Below are 23952 nucleotides of genomic sequence, written 5' to 3' on the forward strand. Positions count from 1 at the left end.
TTTTGGATTTCAAGGAATTTAATTATGATAATTTCTCTTTGATAGATTGTATTTCCTTGTTGCAATCCGTGCTAAATTCTCCTCATGCTTATAGTCAAAATAATGCTTTTACTAAACATATCATTGATGCTTTGATGAAATCTTATGAAGAAAAACTTGAGTTGGAAGTCTATACCCCTAGAAAACTTTATGATGAGTGAGAACCTACAATAAAAATTAAAATTAAAGATCATGAGTGCTATGCTTTGTGTGATTTGGGTGCTAGTGTTTCCACGATTGCAAAAACTTTGTGTGATTTGCTAGGTTTTCGTGATTTTGATGATTGTTCTTTAAACTTGCACCTTGCGGATTCCACTATTAAGAAACCTATGGGAAGAATTAAGGATGTTCTTATTGTTGCAAATAGGAACTATGTGCCCGTAGATTTCATTGTTCTTGATATAGATTGCAATCCTTCATGTCCTATTATTCTTGGTAGACCTTTCCTTAGAACGATTGGTGCAATTATTGATATGAAGAAAGGGAATATTAGATTCCAATTTCCGTTAAGGAAAGGAATGGAACAATTTCCTAGAAAGAAAATTAAATTACCATATGAATCTATTATGAGATCCACTTATGGATTTCCTAACAAAGATGGCAATACCTAGATCTATTCTTCGCTTTTATGCCTAGCTAGGGCCGTTAAACGATAGCGCTTGTTGGGAGGCAACCCAATTTTATTTTTATTCCTTGCCTTTTTCTCCTGTTTAGTAATAAATAATTTATCTAGCCTCTGTTTTTGTTGTGTTTTTTGTGTTTAATTAGTGTTTGTTCCATGTAGAACCGTTGGGAAGACTTGGGGAAACTCTTTTTGATCTTGCTGTAAAAAACAGAAACTTTAGCGCTCACGAGAATCGCTGCCATTTTTATTTAGAAGGTGATATTTAGTTAATTCTTTTTGAATATGATTAATAGATAAATTATTCACGTGCAGAAATTTATTTTAGAATTTTTGGGGTTCCAGAACTTGCGTTAGCTACAGATTACTACAGACTGTTCTGTTTTTGACAGATTCTGTTTTTCTTGTGTTGTTTGCTTATTTTAATGAATCTTTGGCTAGTAAAAGAGTTTATAAACCATAGAGAAGTTGGAATACAGTAGGTTTAACACCAAGATAAAGAAATAATGAGTTCATTACAGTACCTTGAAGTGGTGTTTTGTTTTCTTTCGCTAACGGAGCTCACGAGATTTTCTATTTTGAGTTTTGTGTTGTGAAGTTTTCAAGTTTTGGGTAAAGATTTGATGGATTATGGAACAAAGAATGGCAAGAGCCTAAGCTTGGGGATTCCCATGGCACCCCAAGGTAAAATTCAAGGACACCAAAAAGCCTAAGCTTGGGGATGCCCCGGAAGGCATCCCCTCTTTCTTCTTGTCTATCAGTAACTTTACTTGGAGCTATATTTTTATTCATCACATGATATGTGTTTTGCTTGGAGCGTCTTGTATGATTTGAGTCTTTGCTTTTTAGTTTACCACAATCATCCTTGCTGTACACACCTTTTGAGAGAGACTCACATGATTTGCAATTTATTAGAATACTCTATGTGCTTCACTTATATCTTTTGAGCTATATAGTTTTTGCTCTAGTGCTTCACTTATATCTTTTGGAGCACGGTGGTGGATTTGTTTTATAGAAATAGTTGATCTCTCATGCTTCACTTATATTATTTTTAGAGTCCTTTAGAACAACATGGAAAATTTCTTTTAGGAATAATATAAAATCTTTCATACAAGTGCATTGAATACTATGAGAAGTTTGATACTTGATAATTGTTTTGAGATATGGAGATTGTGATATGAGAGTCATGCTAGTTGAGAAGTTGTGAATTTGAGAAATACTTGTGTTGAAGTTTTTGATTCCCATAGCATGCATGTATGGTGAACCGTTATGTGATGAAGTCGGAGCATGATTTATTTATTGATTGTCTTCCTTATGAGTGGCGGTCGGGGACGAGCGATGGTCTTTTCCTACCAATCTATCCCCCTAGGAGCATGCGCGTAATACTTTTTTTTGATGACTAATAGATTTTTGCAATAAGTTTGTGAGTTCTTTATGACTAATGTTGAGTCCATGGATTACATGCACTCTCACTCTTCCATGATTGCTAGCCTCTCTAGTATCGCGCAACTTTCCCCGGTACCATAAACCCACCATATACCTTCCTTAAAACAGCCACCATACCTACCTATTATGGCATTTCCATAGCCATTTCGAGATATATTGCCATGCAACTTTCCACCATTCCATTATTATGACACGCTTCAACATTGTCATATTGCTTGCATGATCGTGTAGTTGACATCGTATTTTTGGCAAGGCCACCGTTCATAATTCTTCATACATGTCACTCATGCATCATTGCACATTCCGGTACACCGCTGGAGGCATTCACATAGAGTTATATTTTGTTCTAAGTATTTAGTTGTAATTCTTGAATTGTAAGTAAATAAAGTGTGATGATCATCATTATTAGAGCATTGTCCCAAGTGAGGAAAGGATGATGGAGACTATGATTCCCCCACAAGTCGGGATGAGACTCCGGATGAAAAAAAAGAGAAAGGCCATAAAAAAAAGAAGGCCCAAAAAAATGAGAGAAAAAGAGAGAAGGGACAATGCTACTATCCTTTTTCCACACTTGTGCTTCAAAGTAGCACCATGTTCTTCATATAGAGAGCCTCTTATGATATCACTTTCATATACTAGTGGGAAATTTTCATTATAGAACTTGGCTTGTATATTCCAATGATGGGCTTCCTCAAAATGCCCTAGGTCTTCATGAGCAAGCAAGTTGGATGCACACCCACTTAGTTTCTTTTGTTGAGTGTTCATATACTTATAGCTCTAGTGCATCCGTGGCATGGCAATCCCTACTCACTCACATTGATATCTATTGATGTGCATCTCCATAGCCCGTTGATACGCCTAGTTAATGTGAGACTATCTTCTCCCTTTTGTCTTCTCCACAACCACCATTCTATTCCACCATAGTGCTATATCCATGGCTCACGCTCATATATTGCGTGAAGATTGAAAAAGTTTGAGAACATCAAAAGTATGAAACAATTGCTTGGCTTGTCACCGGGGCTGTGAATGATTTAAATATTTTGTGTGGTGAAGATAGAGCATAGCCAGACTATATGATTTTGCAGGGATAACTTTCTTTGGCCATGTTATTTTGAGAAGACATGATTGCTTAGTTAGTATGCTTGAAGTATTACTATTTCTATGTCAATATTAAAATTTTATCTTGAGTCTTTCGGATCTGAACATTCATGCCACAATAAAGAAAAATTACATTGAGAAATATATTAGAAAGCATTCCACATCAAAAATTCTTCTTTTATCATTTACCTACTTGAGGACGAGCGGGAATTAAGCTTGGGGATGCTTGATACGTCTCCAATGTATCTATAATTTTTGATTGCTCCATGCTATTATATTATCTATTTTGGATGTCAATGGGCTTTATTTTACACTTTTATATCATTTTTGGGACTAACCTACTAATCGGAGGCCTAGCCCAAGTTGTTGTTTTTTTGCCTATTTTAGGGTTTCGAAGAAAAGGAATATCAAACGGAGTCCGAATGGAATGAAACCTTCGGGAACGTGATTTTCTCAACAAACGTGATCCAGGAGACTTGGAGTGGGCGTCAAGAAACAAGGGAGGAAGGCACGAGGCAGGGGGGCGCGCCCTCTACCCTCGTGGGCCCTCCGTTGCTCCACCGACGTACTTCTTCCTCCTATATATATCCACGTACCCCCCAAACATCCAGGAGCACCACGAAAACCTAATTCCACCGCCGCAACCTTCTGTACCCGAGAGATCCCATCTTGGGGCCTTTTCCGGAGCTCCGCCAGAGGGGGCATTGATCACGGAGGGCCTCTACATCAACTCCATGGCCTCTCCGGTGATGTGTGAGTAGTTTACTTCAGACCTACGGGTCCATAGTTATTAGCTAGATGTCTTCTTCTCTCTCTTTGGATCTCAATACAAAGTTCTCCTCGATCTTCTTGGAGATCTATTCGATGTAATCTTCTTTTGTGGTGTGTTTGCCGAGATCTGATGAATTGTGGGTTTATGATCAAGTTTATCTATGAACAATATTTGAATCTCCTCTGAATTCTTTTATGTATGATTGGTTTATCTTTGCAAGTCTCTTTGAATTATCAGTTTGGTTTGGCCTACTAGATTGATCTTTCTTGCAATGGGAGAAGTGCTTAGCTTTGGGTTCAATCTTGCGGTGTCCTTTCCCAGTGACAGCAGGGGCAGCAAGGCACGTATAGTATTGTTGCCATCGAGGATAAAAATATGGGGTTTATATCATATTGCATGAGTTTATCCCTCTACATCATGTCATATTCCTTAAAGCATTACTCCGTTCTTATGAACTTAATACTCTAGATGCATGTTGGATAGCGGTCGATGTGTGGAGTAATAGTAGTAGATGCAGAATCGTTTCGGTCTACTTGTCACGGACGTGATGCCTATATACATGATCATACCTTGATGTTCTCATAACTATGCTCAATTCTATCAATTGCTCGATAGTAATTTGTTTACCCACCATAATACTTATGCTCTTGAGAGAAGCCACTAGTGAAACCTATGGCCCCCGGGTCTATATTTCATCATATTAATCTTCCAACACTTAGTTATTTCCTTTTCCATTTATTTTACTTTGCATATTTATTTCTCTTTATCATAAAAATACCAAAAATATTATCTTATCATATCTATCAGATCTCACTCTCGTAAGTGACCGTGAAGGGCTTGCCAAGCCCTTTATCGCGTTGGTTGCGAGGTTCTTATTTGTTTGTGTAGGTGCGTGGGACTTGAGCATGATCTCCTACTGGATTGATACCTTGGTTCTCAAAAACTGAGGGAAATACTTACGCTACTTTGCTGCATCACCCTTTCCTCTTCAAGGGAAAACCAACGCAGTGCTCAAGAGGTAGCAACCTAGCTCATGATGCCACTGTTAGCGAATGTAGCAATAATTCAAAATTTTCCTACGTGTCACCATGATCAATCTAGGAGATGCTAGCAATGAGAGAGAGAGGGGTAGTGCATCTTCATACCCTTGAAGATCGCTAAACAGAAGCATTACAAGAACGCGGTTGATGGAGTCATACTTGCGGCGATTCAAATCGCGGAAGATCCGATCAAGCGCCGAATGGACGGCGCCTCCGTGTTCAACACACGTATTTCCCGAGGACGTCTCCTCCTTCTTGATCCAGCAAGGGGAGAGGAGAAGTTGAGGGAGAGCTCCGGCAGCACGATGACATGGTGGTGGAGCTTGCAGTTCTCCGGCAGGGCTTTGCCAAGCACTACGGAGGAGGAGGAGGTGTTGGAGAGGGGAAGGGCAGCGTTAGGGGAAGGGTGCGGCTGCCCTCCCACCCCTCTATTTATAGGGTAAAGGGAGAGGGGTCGGCCCCCCTTATATGCATCTAGAGGGGCGGGGCGGCCAAGGGGGGGACTTGCCCCCCAAGTTAGGTGGGAGGCGCCCCCACCCCGTAGGGTTTTCAACCCTAGGCGCCTTGGGCCCTTGGGGGCGCACCAGCCCACTAGGGGCTGGTTCCCACCCTTGTGCAACCCACTTGGCCCATCGGGGCAGGTGGCCCCACCCGGTGGACCCCCGGACACCTTTCGGTGGTCCTGGTACAATACCGATAACCCCTAAAACCATTCCGGTGACTGAAACTGGACTTCCCATATATAAATCTTCACCTCCGGACCATTCCGAAACTCCTCATGACGTCTGGGATCTCATCCGGGACTCCGAACAACCTTTGGTAACCACATACTATTTCCCATAACAACTCTAGCGTCATCGAACCATAAGTGTGTAGACCCTACGGGTTCGGGAACCATGCAGACATGACCGAGACATCTCTCCGGCCAATAACCAACAGCGGGACCTGGATACCCATGTTGGCTCCCACATGTTCCATGATGATCTCATCGGATGAACCACGATGTCAAGGATTCAATCAATCCTGTATACAATTCCTTTTGTCTATCGGTATGTTACTTGCCCGAGATTCGATCATCGGTATCTCTATACCTCGTTCAATCTCGTTACCGGCAAGTCTCTTTACTCGTTCCATAATGCATGATCCCATGGCTAACTCCTTAGTCACATTGAGTTCGTTATGATGATGCATTACCGAGTGGGCCCAGAGATACCTCTCCTTCATACGGAGTGACAAATCCCAGTCTTGATTCGTGCCAACCCAACAGATACTTTAGGAGATACCTTTAGTGCACCTTTATAGCCACCCAGTTACGTTGTGATGTTTGGTACACCCACGGCATTCCTACGGTATCCAGGAGTTGCACAATCTCATGGTCTAAGGAAATGATAATTGGCATTAGAAAAGCTTTAGCAAACGAACTACATGATCTTATGCTACGCTTAGGATTGGGTCTTGTCCATCACGTCATTCTCCTAATGATGTGATCTGGTTACCAACGACATCCAATGTCCATGGTCAGGAAACCATGACCATCTATTGATCAACACTCTAGTCAACTAGAGGCTTACTAGGGACATATTACGATCTATGTATTCACACATGTATTACGATTTCCGGTTAATACAATTATAGCATGAACAATAGCCAATTATCATGAACACGGAAATATAATAATAACCACTTTATTATTGCCTCTAGGGCATATTTCCAACAAAGCCACTAGTGAAACCTACGGCCCCCGGGTCTTCTTTCTCATATATTTGCTTGCGATCTACTTTTCCTTTGCATTTTTATTAAGATCTATTAACCCAAAAATACAAAAATACTTTGCTGCACTTTATTTTATTTACAATCTATTATTTCAATCTACTACAAATTTCTGGCATCGTTACCCTAAAGGGATTGACAACCCCTTTAACACGTCGGGTTGCGAGGTGTTATTATTTGTGTGCAGGTGTTGTTTATGTTGTGTTGCTTGGTTCTCCTACTGGTTCGATAACCTTGGTTTCATCACTGAGGGAAAGACCTACCTTTGTTGTGCTACATCATCCCTTCCTCTTTGGTGAAATACCGACATAGTCCTAGCAGACATGAGCTTTCTGGTGCTATAGTCAGGGAGCAATCAAAAGGAATTTTTGGCGTCGTTGCCGGGGAGGATCTTCAACATATACCAGGTTCCTAATCACAAATCTCATCTCCTCACAATTTAGATTATTGTCCATTTGCCTCTCATTTTCATCTCCCCCACTTCACAAAAATTTGCCATTTTATTCGCCCTCTTTTTCGTTCGCCTTTTTCTCGTCAGATCTTTTGTTTGCTTGTGTTGACATGTGCCTTCTATATGCTTGCATCTTCGCTTGCTAAAAATCTATTGATATGGATCCCCATCCACTTGATAATCTTTTTAAAAGATCCAATCATGTCGAACCAATTGCTAGTGAGTTGAGTGCACTAGATTATCTTTATGAAGTTTTTCTTGAGAATCGTGAATCTAAAAATTGTGATGAAGAAATTTACGAAGTGATTTATGATAGATCCTTGAATGAAGAGCATGGTTGCAATAATTTTACTATAAATTCTATTAATATCAATTGTGCTAATAATATGCAAAACCCCAAGCTTGGGGATGCTTGTTTTGTCATGTCCGCTACTTATTGCAATGATCATGATTGGGGTGATAATGTTTCTTATGATCTTGAAAATTTATTTAAGCCTCATGATGAATATGTTTGCGATAATATTGAAAGTGGGTTTGGAAGAGTGTCAACTTTAGCTAAAAATAATCCCACATATTTGGTGAGTGTTTAGTCTTATGAATTTTTTGATGAAAGTGGGTTTGGAGAGCTCATGACTTTATTTGATGATAATCCCACTATTTTAGAAGAGTGTCAACTTTGCATGCATGTGAATCATAAAGAGAAAAATTTATATGATAGTTATATTATTGAATTTTATTATGATCCTACATATAATTATTATGAGAGAGGAAAATATGGTTGTAGAAATTTTCATGTTATTAAATTTCCTCTCGTTGTGTTGAGATTATCAATGTTTTATTCCTCTCCTTTGCATATGCTAGATGTTTCTTGTCTTGATAATTTGTTTTCCTATAAAATTCCTATGCATAGGAAGTATGTTAAACTTAAATGTGCTTGTCACATGTTCCATGATGCTCTCTTTGTGTTTTGATTATTATCTGTTGTGTGAGCATCGTTGAAATATTATGCCTAACTAAGGGTGTAAAACTATAGCGCTTATTGGGAGGCAACCCAATGAATAAATTTTATTTTTGCTTTTTGCTTCCCGTTTTTGAGTGTTAGCACAATTATGCTACTGTTATGATTGTGTTTTAATTAGTGTTTGTGCCAAGTAAATCCTTTAGGATCTTCTTGGGTGATAGTTGTTTGATCTTGCTGAAAAATAGAAACTTTTACGATCATGAAATTAATTTTCACCTTGAAAGTGCTAGTGATCGACTAGAGGGGGGGGGTGAATAGACGATTTTTAAGAAAGTCTTCAAAACATGGGAGTTTCGAAGACAAACGATAGAAATAAACCTATTACCATGCAGCGGAAGGTAGACTACACTAAGCAAGCCATAGTCAAGTATTCAATGAAGTGAAAGCACAACGACTAATGGCAGCTAGGCAGTATAGCTTAGGTAGGAAGATAGTAGGAAGCCAATCAGAACAAGCAGTCACTCAGTGAAGACAAAAGATAATGCAAACAGACAATGACTTCACAAGGACCAACTGTAAATAAAGAGATGGGAAGGATAGAACCAGTGACTCATTGAAGACAATGATTTGTTGGACCAGTTCTAGTTGTTGTGACAACTGTACGTCTGGTTAGGGAGGCTGAGATTCAACTCAGAAGACCGTGTCTGCACCTTATTCCCCTTGAGCTATGGACACACAGTCCTCGCCCAATCACTCTGGTAAGTCTTCAAGGTAGACATCCAAACCTTCATAGACTTCGTTCACCGGCGATCCACAATGACTCTTGGATGCTCAAAACGCGACGCCTAACCGGCTGAAGGATTCACAGTCCTCACAGTAATAAGTTTTCAGATCACACAGACAGGAAGACGTAAGTGATGCCTAACACTCTTTGGCTCTGGGTGTTTAGGGCTTTATCCTCGCAAGGAATTCTCTCTCAAAGGCTTCGAGGTGGGTTGCTCTCAAACAACAAAAGCCGTACACTAACTCCGAGCAGCCAACCGTTTATGGTTGTAGGGGGTGGGCTATTTATAGCCACTAGGCAACCCGACCTGATTTGTTTGAAATGACCCTGGGTCACTAAGGAACTGACATGTGTTCCGACAGTCAGATTTCAAACACACACGACAACTTTACTTGGGCTACAAGCAAAGCTGACTTATCTAGCTCTGGATAAGATTTGCTCTCATTGTCTTCACTCGAAGACATAGGATTTTGGTTAAGCATCACTTCAGTCATTCTGACTGGTTCACTTGGACCCCACTTAACAGTACGGTGGTTCCTATGACTCAACAAAGAAGGAAAAGAACGACGAAACAACTAAGTCTTCGCGCTCCATAGTCTTCACACGATGTCTTCTCTTGTCATAATCTTCAATGTGAATGTCTTCACATACCACCTTTGACTTCAATGTCTTCATACATTTTTAGGGGTCATCTCTAGTAGGAAAACCGAATTAATGAGGGACTTCTACCTGTGTTATCCTGCAATTCTCACAAACACAATAGTCCCTCAACCAGGTTTGTCGTCAATACTCCAAAACCAACTAGGGGTGGCACTAGTTGCACTTACAATCTCCCCCTTTTTGGTGATTGATGACAAACTGGTTGAAGTTTTCAACGGGGATAAAAGTATGTGAAATTGTAAAGGATAGGGTATTGTCTTCATAAGTTTGCAAAGGCTCCCCTGAAGATGTGCATATAAGTAATTTGCTCTTGGAATGCAAATGCACATGGCAGGTTGTACTTGTGGAGATCCTCTTCAACCTATGATGACAATTCATCATGCATGATAGGATGTAACGAAGATAATGACATGCATAATGAAAAATGGACGTCTGCAAAATGACCTAAGTGCGGAATTTATCATCGCACATGCAGAATTTATCATCGCATCACAAAATAGCAAATAAGTAGCAGACGACCATCAAGTTTAAGTGTTACAACTCAAAGAACCAAATGTATAGAAAAGCAAGAGTTGTAAGCACTTGGCAAAAGTAGCAAAAGGTAAAGCAACCACCCATATGGACCCGCTTGAAGACTATCAACTCATATGCTTCTCCCCCTTTTGTCAGTAAGGACCAAAAAGGTTTGAAGACATAGAGCGCCTACTCGTTCCCATGAGGTGCAGGCAAGGCAGCAAGGTCGTCGTTGAGGTCCGGTGGTGCAGAAGAACTTGGGGCAGTGTCAACACATGCTGAAGTTGGAGGAGGTGAAGTTGCATCATCTTGGTCATCAATGACTCTGGCATTCACTGTCGCAGCGGAGGACGAATAGTCAGAGTCTTCAAGTGAGGGAGTTCGACGCAAGTGAGCATTCCTGGGAGGAGTTGAGTCAAACTTGAATCGTTCGGTGAAGCCATCGTCTTGGAGATCAGTTTCAGCACTAAGCAATGTCAAACTCTTCCACGACCTCCGATAGGTTTCATGAGTGACAAAGGCATTCTTGGTGGCAAGATTGCGAATGCGGTTGACATCCACCAAGAGGCTTTGCATCTGACGCTTAAGCCAGTCGTGATGCTTGTCCTGTTTCTGGTGTAGCGCGACGAGAAGCTCTCAGTCATTGAGAACACGAGAACGCCTCCGAGGCCTTTGCGCAATTGTGCTTCCTGTGGCGTCAGTTTGAGCATGAGGGCCACAGGTGTTGCCAGCGAGGGGATAAACATGAGAAACTTCTTGAACTCCTTCAATAGGCTGGGTGAAGCTTTGGTGATCAACATTGTGAAGATAAATGGGATCCTTAGCAGGCTCTGGGTAAATAGCTTCAACAGACAGATCAACCTCTGGCAAGAAGACAAGATGATTGCACGCAGACGGCTGATAGTTGATTGCAGAGTGAAGCTTGATAAGGCGCATTACCCATGGAGCATAAAACTTTAGACCAAAAATGTCAGAGCCAGATGCAGCCAACTGTCTGATGAAGAAGTCTTGAGCATTGAAGTTGATGCCATTGAAGATATAGAAGACCAAAATCTTCATTGCTCCTTCAAGCTTCGCTGCAGATGAATGTCCTTTGACAGGCCATAGAGTCTTTCTGATGATATGATAAATGGTGCGAGGCAGATACTCTAGGTCTTCAACAAAGAATTCAGACGGATATTCAACGTCGTGAGGCAAAGGCTTCATCATGCTCAGCATTTGACTCATGTTGGGTTCTGGCTTCTGAAATATGCTCTCCAAAGCATTCTGGTGTTGTTGACAACCTGGTTCCTAGTATTCACCAAGAGTGGGCAGGCCTGTGAGCTCAATGATATCAAGAGCTTTGGCTTCATGATGGACATTGCCTGTCATCCACTCAAGGACCCAAGTCTTTGGTTCCCTGTTGTAGCCTCGAATGTGAAGAGTTGCATAGAACTGTAGCAGAAGCTCTTCATTCCAGTGTTCCTTATCTGTGACAAACTGCAGAAGTCCAACGTCTCTGAAGCAATCCAACGCTTCTTCAAGGCAGGGCAGGCCAGCTATAGCTTCAGTGTCGAGACGCATATGTGGAAATATGCGCCCTTGATTGTATAAGACGCAGGAATAGTAGATGCGCTGCTGATAGCTCCAGAACCGATCTGATGAAATGCGAGGTTTGGTGTAAGGTTTCTTGGCGCTGTTGAAGAAGGTGTTGTGTGCCACGAAGCCATTCACATTGAAGACCCCAAGTGAAGTTGCAGTGCCTGGGAATCGTGGAAGTCTTGGCTTGAGCTTCTGGATGGGAGGTCTGTTCTCGACATGATAGTCAAATTGTGGACCCGCCGCAGGTGGAGGAACCAGAATAGGCCATCGGACCATAACATGCTGACCACGATCAAATGCCAGCTCAATTGTGTGAGTTCTTGGAGGGGGTACAGGAGCATTAACATTATCGTTGACATGGGCTTCAGGGGCCACATTGGCTTCAGGTGCTTGCACCTCAGGTGCTTCATCAGTGGCTTCGGGCGCTGCAGTGCCTTTAGGCGCTTGCACTTCTGGTACCGCATGAGCTTCAGGCGCCACATTAGCTTCAGCCATGACAACATCATTGGCTTCAGTGTTGATGTTGGTGGCCGCCTCAGGATTGTTAACCTCCACTTCAGAAGCTGGAGGGCCGGACACATTCTCCTCGATAACAACATCTTGGTGGGGCGGGGGTGTAGCAACTCTATCTGCTTCAACTCTTGGTTCTTCTTCTTCATCATCGGCTGATGCAGCCAGAATATCTTCAGCCATTTTGGCTTCAGACTCAGACACGTGCATAGTGGGAGTGACTTGGGGCCTTGGTCCTTTGCGAAGCCTGCGTAATGCTGGCGACGCTTGCGGAGATGGAGTTTGCTGGGACTCAAAGTCATCGTCGTCTTGCATGGGTGAGGTGACTTGTGGTTGGGGAGAACTTGGGTGTCTTGCCGTTGTGGGTGATCAGCCCACGATGCATCCTGAGCAGTTGGCGTCAAAGGACGACCAATGCTGATGAGTTTGCTGTGCGTGAGCACAGGCGATGATACCAACTGGTGCTCAATCTGAGGAAGGACTTCATCATCTTCAACATTGTCGTGAGGACCAATGTCTTCAGCTGCGGTGGGGTCAACAGCCGGATTGTCTTCAGCTTCATGAGCCTCTGTGGAAGCAGGCTCATGAACTATCACTCGGCGTTCTTGATTTTCAGATGCAGGACGAGCCACTGAGATTGGCTCGACCTCAAGGGGCTCTGTGGGAGCATCCCGATCTCTCTTCTTGGTTTTGCGTTTCTTAGTTGGAGGAGCATCATCAGTGGTGGCCTTGGTTTTGCGCTTTCTGGCTTCAGCTTCAGCTGCCCTTGTTTTCTTCAGTTTTGAAACCACTGTGGGGACCTTAGGCTTCGAGCCTGTCATACTGGCTGGGAAGACAATTGGATGTACTTCCTACCTTGGTGCTTCAGTTTCTGCCACAACTGGCTTCTTCTTCTTCTTGGCCGCCATTCTGGGGTCGATGCCTGGTCGCCCCAAAGTCTTGCGCTTTTCAGCTTCATTGTATCCCTGAACACATTTAGCAGCAAGATCCTTCATGCGCTCACGAGAGCCTTTGGCTTCTTCGCGTTTGGTTTGGAATGCTTCCTTGAGCTCATGCATCATGGTCTGGAAATTCTAAATGTCTTCAACATTGAGCTTGGCCATATGCTTGTTGATCTGAGCTTTTTCATAATCTATCTTATGCTTCAGCTCGACAATTTTCTAAGCTAGAGCCAGCTCAGTAGCAATGGCTCCATGGAAGGCGACGCTGAGGCCAATGGGAAGCTGAAGATCATCAAAGCTAACATTTGGGCCGTCAAACCACTCATCAATGAACGTGTTGATGATTTCAACATCAAAGAGAGTAAGGTCATTGAAGATTTCTGCCTCTTGCTTGCTCTTGATCAACTGCTCAAGAGCGTCATCGCCAAGGTCGTCGTCGCTGGACAGATCAATGGCGTCATTCTCATTGCGCAGAACAGCAGCAGGGGTCAGTGCTTGGCTGGTGGGTTGCATAGGCATCTTCACTTTGGAGGGCTTGGAGATGCGTGACAGATCTTCAGACTGCACACTGTGTTCAGGAGGTGCAGTGGCCAGAGGCTTCGCCCGTGAAACCTTGGGTGCTGAGGAAGGCTTCGAAGCTTTAGGTTTCTTCAGCTTCTTTGGCTTCGGTGGTGCAGGCGCTTTGTCAGATTCAGCGTCGTCTACAGGTTGATCCACGACTGCCCCTTGAACCTGTATGTGAGTAATGAGATCTTCTAAGTTATAGAAGGGCCCAACAAGATTGGGTTCAGCTTCCCGTGAGCCATCAGCACGAGGAGCAGAGGGACCTGGATTGAAGTCTAATCCGCGCGACTTCTTGTTTTCTTTGGCCGAGTTCCTGGCAAACTGAAGGTTGCGCTTGAACAGATTGTCGTCACGACACCATAGCAATGATGATGGGTCTGCATCTGCAGGCTGTGGTCCACGGACCATGCAAGGATAGAAGCCTTGTTCAATGGCTTCAGCTCTGGACCTGGGTTGAAGATTTCTGTATAGGATGTCTCCCCACGGTCGCTTGATGGCATTCTTCTCAGCATACTCCTGGGTCACGAACCTGTACTTGAACCATTGTTCTACCCAATATCTTCGAATCCATTGGATTCGAGTTTTCTGCTGATTGTAGTCCTCCTCCGGATCTGTTTTGTACATCTCATAGAGGTCAGGAGGCAGATGTCTTGAGGTGTTACCACGGCGCTGTCTGCCACCCTTCCTTGGAGATTTTTTCTGGTGCCATGAAGTTTAGACGGAAAGGCTTCAAAGCTATCAAAGTCTTTCGTCTACTGGTCAGACAAGAACTGGCTTCAAGAGAATTTATATGATGCTGTAAGAACTCTGCAAATGAATGCAGACTATGAGAACCAAGGGATTCTCCCATGGACATGTACCTGTGACAACATTAAAGGTGCGAGGGAAGGGGAAGAGGTCATATGCATTCTCAGAAGATTTTTGAAGATAAATCAGTTTAGAAGACATTGACCTCATAGTGCGAAGACATGCACTCATAGGTAGAGAGTTGGTTCCAGATTTGTACGAATCCACGAATAAGTACAAGTGAGGAATCTAACTACTTTGTGAAGCATAAGTGAATATTCTAGGCATGTTATGAGATGTAGTATGAGATAGATCCAACTTGTGTGAACAGAAACTACTTGTGGTTGAATAGGATGAATCTACCGGATCAAAAGGACTGTAAAAAGGAGGTTTTATTTACCACACGAGGAACTGCTAGACGGAGTGGGAGAGGAGGCCGAGCAGTTCGATCGTCCATGCCCTAACTTGGCGACGGAGGACACCTACGGCGACGGCGGAGAAGACGATGTCCGCGGCCGGCGTGAGGACGGCGTCGGTGAGGTCACGGCAGCTAAGCGCTTCATCGCCGGCGTCGTCGAGGGCTTGCGGTGGCGCTAGGGTTTGTGCGAGAGTGGAAGAAGAGATAATGACTGGGGTGAGGCGTGTATTTATAGGGACAGGGACGGCACAGTGTTATTACATAGGTGCCCATGGCGGTTCACATCTAAAGGACACGTGGCTATCATGCAACACATCGGAGTTTGTTCCACGTTCCCACGCACGCCTGGATTGTCGGGTGGTCGTTCCCACTTCTTCGGGTTTCAGGTGGAAAGATTTAGCATTGAAAACGGATTAATGTTTGTCTCTGTGTCTTCCGCTGACAAGGATGCAGAGAAGACATTTCGATAGTGTCAATAGAATGCATATGATTTGGATAGATAGACTTAGGAAATAAGCATAGACGGGTTAGGGTTCGACCACATTCACTTAGTTCAAAAGATTCAGCAAGAAGCCATAGCTATAAGTGAATGCTACGGAGGACAGAAACCAAATCAGTACGTTGAAGATAAACGTGAAGCCATGTTAACACTGAAGACAAACAGAAAGTGAAGACTTTGCAAATGTAACGCCATGTGAGAAACACATCTTAGGGAAGAATTTGGTGGTGGCGTTACCCACCGTATAGGAAGTATTAGACCCAGACACGGCGCACAATTATCGTGGCGCTCCGAAGTCAAATTCCATGTTAATGTATTCACACTCAGAATGCAAGTCTTCATTGATTGAAGACATACGTTACTTCATGTGTTGCACATCTAAGTCATCAACATGCACAAGTGTTAGGAAGTGTGCCTGATCACAGGACATTTGAGGATTCCAAGATATTTAGCTCACACCGTAACTTGCAAAACCTCTTATCATCCAAGGGCTTTGTGAAGATATCTGCCAATTGCTCTTCAGTGTTGATGTGTATGATATCAATATCTTCCTTCATGACATGATCTCTGAGAAAGTGATGACGAATTTCAATGTGCTTTGTCTTCGAGTGCTGAACTGGGTTGTTAGCAATCTTGATGGCACTCTCGTTGTCGCAGTAGAGTGGCACTTGCTTCAGATAAATGCCATAGTCTTTGAGTGTTTGCTTCATCCATAGAAGCTGAGCACAACAAGATCCAGCATCAATGTATTCAGATTCAGCAGTGGAGATAGATACACAGTTCTGCTTCTTTGAAGACCAACAAACAAGTGATCGTCCTAGAAAGTGACATGTGCCTGATGTAGACTTGCGATCCACCTTGTCACCAGCATAATCAGCATCTGAGAATCCAACTAGATCAGACTCTGAGCCCTTTGGATACCATAATCCTAGTGTTGGGGTGTGAGCCAAATATCGAAGAATTCGCTTCACAGCTAAGTCATGCGATTCCTTTGGTGCCGCTTGGAACTGGGCACACATGCAAACACTAAGCATGATATCTGTCCTAGATGCACATAAATAAAGCAAAGAACCAATGATGGAGCGGTATACCTTTTGATCAAACTCTTTACCATTGTCGTCGGGACCCAAGTGGTGTTTAGCTAGCATTGGCATCGTGTACCCTTTGCATTCTTGCATTCCAAACTTCTTCAGGCAATCTTTGAGGTATTTCTCTTGAGATATGAAGATGTCGTTGCATTGCTGTCGTATTTGAAGACCAAGGAAGAACTTCAGCTCACCCATCATGGACATCTGATATTGCTCTTGCATCATATATCCAAACTCTTCACTGTATTCGTGGTTAGTGCAGCCAAAGATAATGTCATCCACATATATTTGGCACACAAACAGTTCACCATCATATGTCTTCGTGAAGAGAGTGGGATCCAGGGAACTAGGTTTGAAGCCTTTGCTCTTCAGGAAGTCTTTGAGTGTGTCATACCAAACTCGAGGGGCTTGTTTAAGGCCATACAGTGCCTTGTTGAGCTTGTAAACCATGTCAGGATGTTTTTTATCTTCAAAGCCAGGCGGTTGTGCAACATACACTTCTTCTTCAATCTTGCCATTGAGAAAGGTGCTCTTCACATCCATTTGATACAGAAGAATGTTATGATGATTTACATAGGCTAGCAGTATGTGTATAGCTTCAAGCATAGCCACAGGAGCAAATGTTTCATCGAAGTCAATTCCTTCAACATGAGTGTATCCTTGAGCAATGAGACAAGCTTTGTTTCTGACAACTTGACCATGCTCATCTTGCTTGTTGCGATATATCCATTTAGTGCCTATGATATTGTGTTTACGAGGATCAGGACGCTTGACCAATTCCCATACATTATTCAACTCAAACTGTTGAAGCTCTTCTTGCATAGCTTGAATCTATTCAGGTTCCATGAAGGCTTCATCAACTTTCTTGGGTTCAGATATTGAGACGAATGCGAAGTGCCCATAGAAATTTGCTAGCTGTGTTGCCCTTGAACGAGTGAGTGGACCTGGTGCATTGATGCTATCAATTATTCTCTCAATTTGTACTTCATTTGCAACACGAGGGTGAACAGGATGAAGATTTTGCTCTTGCTGATCATTGTCATCGTTAGAAGGATTGTCTTCAGGCTGAGCATTGTCTTCAGGTTGATCAGGTGCAGAGATGATGAGTTCCTCTTCAGGATGAGCTTCAGATGGTATGATTTCTCCAGTTCCCATGAGCTTGATGGTTTCACTGGATGGAACTTCATCTAGCACATTTGGCAGGTGCTCTCTTTGCGAGCCGTTAGTCTCATCGAACCACACATCCACAGTTTCAACCACTTTATAGTGAAAGAGGTTGAAGACACCGTAGGAGTGCGAATCCTTTCCGTAACTGTCCGTGTCAAAACCGGCGGATCTTGGGTAGGGGGTCCCGAACTGTGCGTCTAGGCGGATGGTAATAGGAGACAAGGGACACGATGTTTTTACCTAGGTCCGGGCCCTCTCGATGGAGGTAAAACCCTACTCCTGCTTGATTAATATTGATGATATGGGTAGTACAAGAGTAGATCTACCATGAGATCAAGGAGGCTAAACCCTAGAAGCTAGCCTATGGTATGATTGTCGTTCGTCCTATGGACTAAAACCCCCCGATTTATATAGACACTGGAGAGGGCTAGGGTTACACAGAGTCGGTTACAATGGTAGGAGATCTACATATCCGTATCGCCAAGCTTGCCTTCCACGCCAAGGAAAGTCCCTTCCGGACACGGGACGAAGTCTTCAATCTTGTATCTTCATAGTCCAGGAGTCCGGCCGAAGGTATAGTCCGGCTATCCGGACACCCCCTAATCCAGGACTCCCTTAGTAGCCCCTGAACCAGGCTTCAATGACGACGAGTCCGGCGCGCAGATCGTCTTCGGCATTGCAAGGCGGGTTCCTCCTCCAAGTACTTCATAGAAGATTTTGAACACAAAGGTAGTGTCCGGCTCTGCAAAATAAGTTTCCACATATTGCCATAGAGAGAATAATATTTACACAAATCTAATCTGCTAACATATTCCGTAGCGTGACATCACACCACGGCCAAGTCTTTATTCGAATCGTTTTACTGTCCCACCTCAGGGCGTTTTAGCGAGGCGGTTTCCTTCGCACGTCTTGTCAAAGCAGAGATCGTGTCCCCTTATTTCGGGATTCTCATCAATACAGGCGTGGGTAACCCAACCGCGCCACTGATTACAGCGCTTGGGTGATAAGCGAGTTTTACCAGGCTCGCGGGGACGCATAGTCACGTCCGCCCATATAAGGGGATAAGGATCCACCTTTTCATCCACGCCTTCCTCCTCCTTTGCCTATCCATTTCCGCGCACTCGAGCTCCAGCGCCCAAGTCCGCACACCCCACCTTAACCTTCTCCAGCCATGTCCGGAGCGGGAGGCAAGTGGATGGTCTCCTCCGTCACGGAGGGACACACCAAAAACTGAGGAAGGCCGGATACTTGTCTAACGACATTGCGCACCGGCTTCCCGAAGAGGGGCAGCTCATCCCCACCCCTAGGCCCCATGAGAGGGTGGTGTTCCTCCCCCATTTCCTCCGCGGACTGGGCTTCCCCCTCCACCCATTTGTCCGGGGGCTCATGTTCTACTATGGCCTGGATTTCCACGATTTGACCTCGAACTTTGTCCTCAACATCTCGGCGTTTATCGTCGTGTGCGAGGCTTTCCTCTGCATCCGCCCCCATTTCGGCCTATGGCTCAAGACTTTCAATGTCAAGCCAAAGGTGGTGCGCGGCACCCAGGCGGAGTGCGGAGGCGCCATGGTGGGCAAGATGCCGAACGTCCTATGGCTCGAGGGCTCCTTCGTGGAGACCCTAAAGGGGTGGCAATCAGGGTGGTTTTACATCACCGAGCTGCGTGACCTTGAATGGGTCGCAGCCCCTGAGTTTCGATCTGGACCCCCTACGCGGCTCACCTCCTGGAAAGAGACGGGCCTCTCCTGGGGTAAAAAAGGAGAGCTGACCGGACTCCAAACATGCATCCAAACCCTGGTGGACAAGAAGCTCAAACTTGTCAATGTAGTCCAGGTTATGCTCATCCGCCGGATCCTCCCGTGTCAACAACGGGCTTTCAACCTGTGGGAGTTCGACCCGGCGCATCACCGAACTCTGAGCAGGCTTTTCGACACGATGTACGAAGATGCGTGGAAGGTGCTTTTCAAGGGCGCCGAGGCCCCCACATCCGCTACCGAGGATTGCGGATTCAGCACACAGCATCACGCTAGTGCAGTAAGCTGTTTTTACCTTTTACAGGGTGTTAGTTTTTCATAGTTTGACTCCATGCGGGATCTAAGCTCCCTTACCTTTGACAGGATTGGTAGGAGACGTCCGGACAGATCAACTGTCCGGCTCCTTTGCCCGAAGGCCCAGCGGACGCTCGCTTGGCGAAGCTGCTGGTTCCGCCACCCTATGTGGTGCCGGAGAAGAAGGCCAAGAAGAAGGCCACGGGCACTCGAAAGAGTGCCCGGCGCTTGGAGGTGTCGGATTCATCATCCGACGACTCCAAGACGCACTCCTCCCGTGAAGACGAGGAGGAGAAAGAGGAGACCTCTCCCCGTCCAGCGGGGGCAGGGAAGAAAAGGAAGGCCGCCCTAACTGGGGAGGCTGAAGGGTCCAAGAGGGGGAAGACCCTTCCTCCTAACTACTCCACCAACGCCGACGACGGCGAAGAGGAGTGGCCCACATGGCCAAGCCCCTGGCGAGATCGTAAGTATTCGGACACCAGAGCAATTCATAGTGTTCCTTTCTTGCACAGCTCCTCCTTACGCCGAATATGACTATGCAGTCCGCCCAAGGCCGGGCTCGACGAGTCGTCGAGCGACTCCCTGGATTCGTCGGACGTGAATTCACTTCCGCCCGCTACCTCCCCCCACCCTACGGACGACGCCGAGGTGTTGTCCCAACAGGTTCCAAGCCAGGAGGAGGTGGTCCTGGAGGCGCCGCAAGGGGACCTCCCGGACTCCAGGCACAAAGGGGATAAAACCCCCAAGGGCTCCGAGTCCAGCCTTGAGCCAGACACCGCGCCGGAACCTTCAACGGTTCCGAACTCCGGTAGGCAGCCTCCTTCCAAGAGGAGCAAGCCTACCGAGCCGGTGACCTCCGTCCAACCAGAGGCACCAGACAATTTGCTGGAGGTGCTTAACGGCGCCTCCATCGACGAGGAGCATCGCACTATTATGAGTGCGGTGATCCAGAAGGTTCATTCCGCCAAGAGCGGACTGACTGAAGCCTGTGCCAGCCTTCTAACGGGCTTTGAGGTAAGTAAAGAATATGTAAAAATATTACCGCATAGACAGTAGCCCCTGATGCTCTGTTCGGCATTCAGAAAGAAAAGCCGAATAGAGGATCTAATAACATTCGCAGGAGTCTAACATAATCAAGTCAATATGTGTATGCAGGCTTCGCTGTTGGCCTCCGCCGCACTGACTACGGAGGTGGATACGCTGAAGCAAAACCTCGCGCGGTCCGAGAACGAGCTCGGCCATGCCAAGAGGCAACTTGAGGAGAAGGAAGGTAAGTAATACCTTGCGCAAGTATATAGAGAAGATGTGGTTGCAAAAAATGACAGGATCAACATGCTATTATAGGGGCCACGACCGAGGTGGCAACCCTTAAGAAAGTGCTATCCGAGGCCAAAAACAGAGCGGCCGCGGAGCGCACAGAGAGAGGGAAGCAGGAGGCGCGGGTGGAGGAGGTGCAGAAAGAGCTCCAGGCTCTTGTGAAAAAACACGAGAGTTTGGAGCTTGACTCAAAGACGCAAGCGTCCGAGCTTGCGGCAGCCCTTGAAAGCGCGAAGTCTGCCAAGGCCGAAGCCCAGAAAGCCCTCCAAGAAATTGAAGCGATGAAGAAGATAGCGGCAGGTAAGGCATTCATTATGCAAAGCAAGCACGTGAAAGTGAATTACTTGTTACTTACCCGAGTCCGGAGCTCTCCAGGAGCATTCGCAGATTTGCCCCGCAGTGCGTCTGATGCCGCCGCCTACTACTGAGCCGAAGAGGGGAGCTCGATGGAGAAGGTGTTCTGGTCTCAGTATGCTGAGGCCGGACACCTGGTGCCTTTGAGCGACCAGCTGAAGCAAATGGTCGAGCTCCACAAGGTGGTCGAACAGGCCATAAAGGGCCTCATAGTTCGGCTTTGGCCTGGAGAGGCTCTGCCTGGGAGCTACTTCGGGCTGGTGAGGCGGCTGGTGGATGCATGTCCACGACTTGAAGTAATCAAGCGCTCCGTCTGCATCGAAGGTGCCCGTAGGGCGCTTGCCCGTGCTAAAGTGCACTGGGGCAAGATGGATGCGGAGAAGCTGGTGAAGGATGGGCCGTCGCCGGACAAGGAGCATCGCGTCCCGGAAGAGTATTATGAGGGCGTCCTGAAGGGTGCCCGCCTTATAGCGGATGAATGCTCCAAAGATGTAATTTTTGAGTGAACTCGCATTTGTGAGCCTGTATGCTGAAAACTTGTTCATATGCGCTAAGCAATGCTTTTGAATTTAAAATATTACCTATTGTGCAGCCGTTTATCAAATTTGAGAGATGGCGAGTCGTCGGCTTCTGTCCCCATGCCACGAGTGCTGGGGTGTTCAGGATAAACATGAGCGCTCTTTTTCCGATTCTTGGGTCCTTCGAGGGAGGCGCTCAACACAACGAACAAGGCAATCGGACTATAATGCTTGAACACTCTCACTTAGCCATAGAATTCTATAATTTTAAATTTCGGCGAAGCCCCTAGTGTTCGGAAGATCGAGTTTGGGGCGCTATCCATGCCTAGGCCGGACAAAGCCGACTCCTCGCTCTAAGCGGCATAAGTCTTTAGGGACTCGAAAACCTCTCAAACAGCGACCAACTCTCGCCTCATCATGACGGTCAGTTTTAGCTTTCTCTACTGAGGTGCTTAGCCCAGCTCAACTGGGGCACAATCGCAGTAGTTCTCCTAGTGCTACCTTAGCCGATATAACGGAATGTAAGGTACCAAAACATAGGAGCCGGGCAAACCCAACTATTGACCCAAGACATGATTCGGAGCCGATGCATATAATGCTATAAGCTTGGGGTGCCGCACTTGTGAAAGTGTTCGGACTTCTCACACCGTATTGTGGGGTACTTAAGCCCCTGGCTATTGGCCGTACCAAAGTGTACGGGTGCAACATGTCATTAATGAACATATATTCGTAAAAAAAAGAGTAATGCAATAATAGACGGAAGCTATGCATTGTTTATTTTAAAAAAGCCGCGATCAAAGCAGAACGATACAAATAGTGCAATAAGCAAAAGATGGGACTATTAACATGCCCTTTCCAGGGGCGAGCTGCGGAATGGTATGTGAAACAGGTATACTGCTCGTTATAGAGACCACCTTAGAGTTCAATAGTGCGGCGTAGCTTTCTGCTTCCCTGGTTGTATCGTTTGTGCCGCAATTTTTACTGTCGGACAAACCTTTCGAAGAATGGAGTCCTGAAAATAAGAGAAAATCAAGAAATCGGCAGCCCCTAGTGCGGTTTAAGCCGTGTTTCGGGCGTGCCGTGATGGTGCCCCTCCCCCTGTGCCCACGGTAATTCCAGAGCGTAGTTATGTACGCGCAACACTGGTTTCGCAAGTTCGCGAGGGCTGGGGTTGGGGCCGCATTGCTACGCTTGCTCGGAACATGCCAGGCGGTCTTGTTGTAGGTTACTCCGGGCGCGCTTGACGGTGTCCAGACGTTTAATGGCCGGACTGGAGAATTGCCTTGAGAGGCTGCTTTGTACTTCCGTTGCGATAGCCGCCGTATGCTATTCCATTCGGAGAGAGCGTTCGGTGTTTCCATTGTCCGTGATGACTCCTCGAGGGCCTGGCATCTTGACCTTGATGTATGCGTAGTGCGGCACCGCATTGAACTTGGCAAATGCGGTTCGCCCGAGCAGTGCGTGATAGCCGCTGCGGAACGGGACTATGTCGAAGATTAACTCCTCGCTTCGGAAATTATCCGGAGATCCGAAGACCACTTCAAGTGTAACTGAGCCTGTACAGTTGGCCTCTACACCTGGTATGACGCCTTTAAAGGTCGTGTTAGTGGGTTTAATCTCAAGGGATCGATGCCCATTTTCCGCACTGTATCCTGGTAAAGCAGGTTCAGGCTGCTGCCGCCGTCCATAAGGACTCTAGTGAGGTGAAATCCGTCAAAAATTGGGTCTAGAACCAATGCGGCAAATCCACCATGGCGGATGCTAGTGGGGTGGTCCCTTCGATCAAAAGTGATCGGGCAGGAAGACCATGGGTTGAACTTTGGGGCGACTGGCTCCATCGCGTATATGTCCCTTAGCGCACGCTTCCGCTCCCTCTTGGGGACGTGTGTTGCGTATATCATGTTCACCGTCCGGACTTGGGGGGGGGGGAACCTTTCTGTCCACTGTTGTTCGGCGGCCGGGGCTCCTCCTCGTCATCTCTATGCAGCCCCTTGTCTCTGCTCTC

This window comes from Triticum dicoccoides, chromosome 3A (assembly GCF_002162155.2).
Source record: "Triticum dicoccoides isolate Atlit2015 ecotype Zavitan chromosome 3A, WEW_v2.0, whole genome shotgun sequence".
NCBI classification, from domain to species: Eukaryota; Viridiplantae; Streptophyta; class Magnoliopsida; order Poales; family Poaceae; genus Triticum; species Triticum dicoccoides.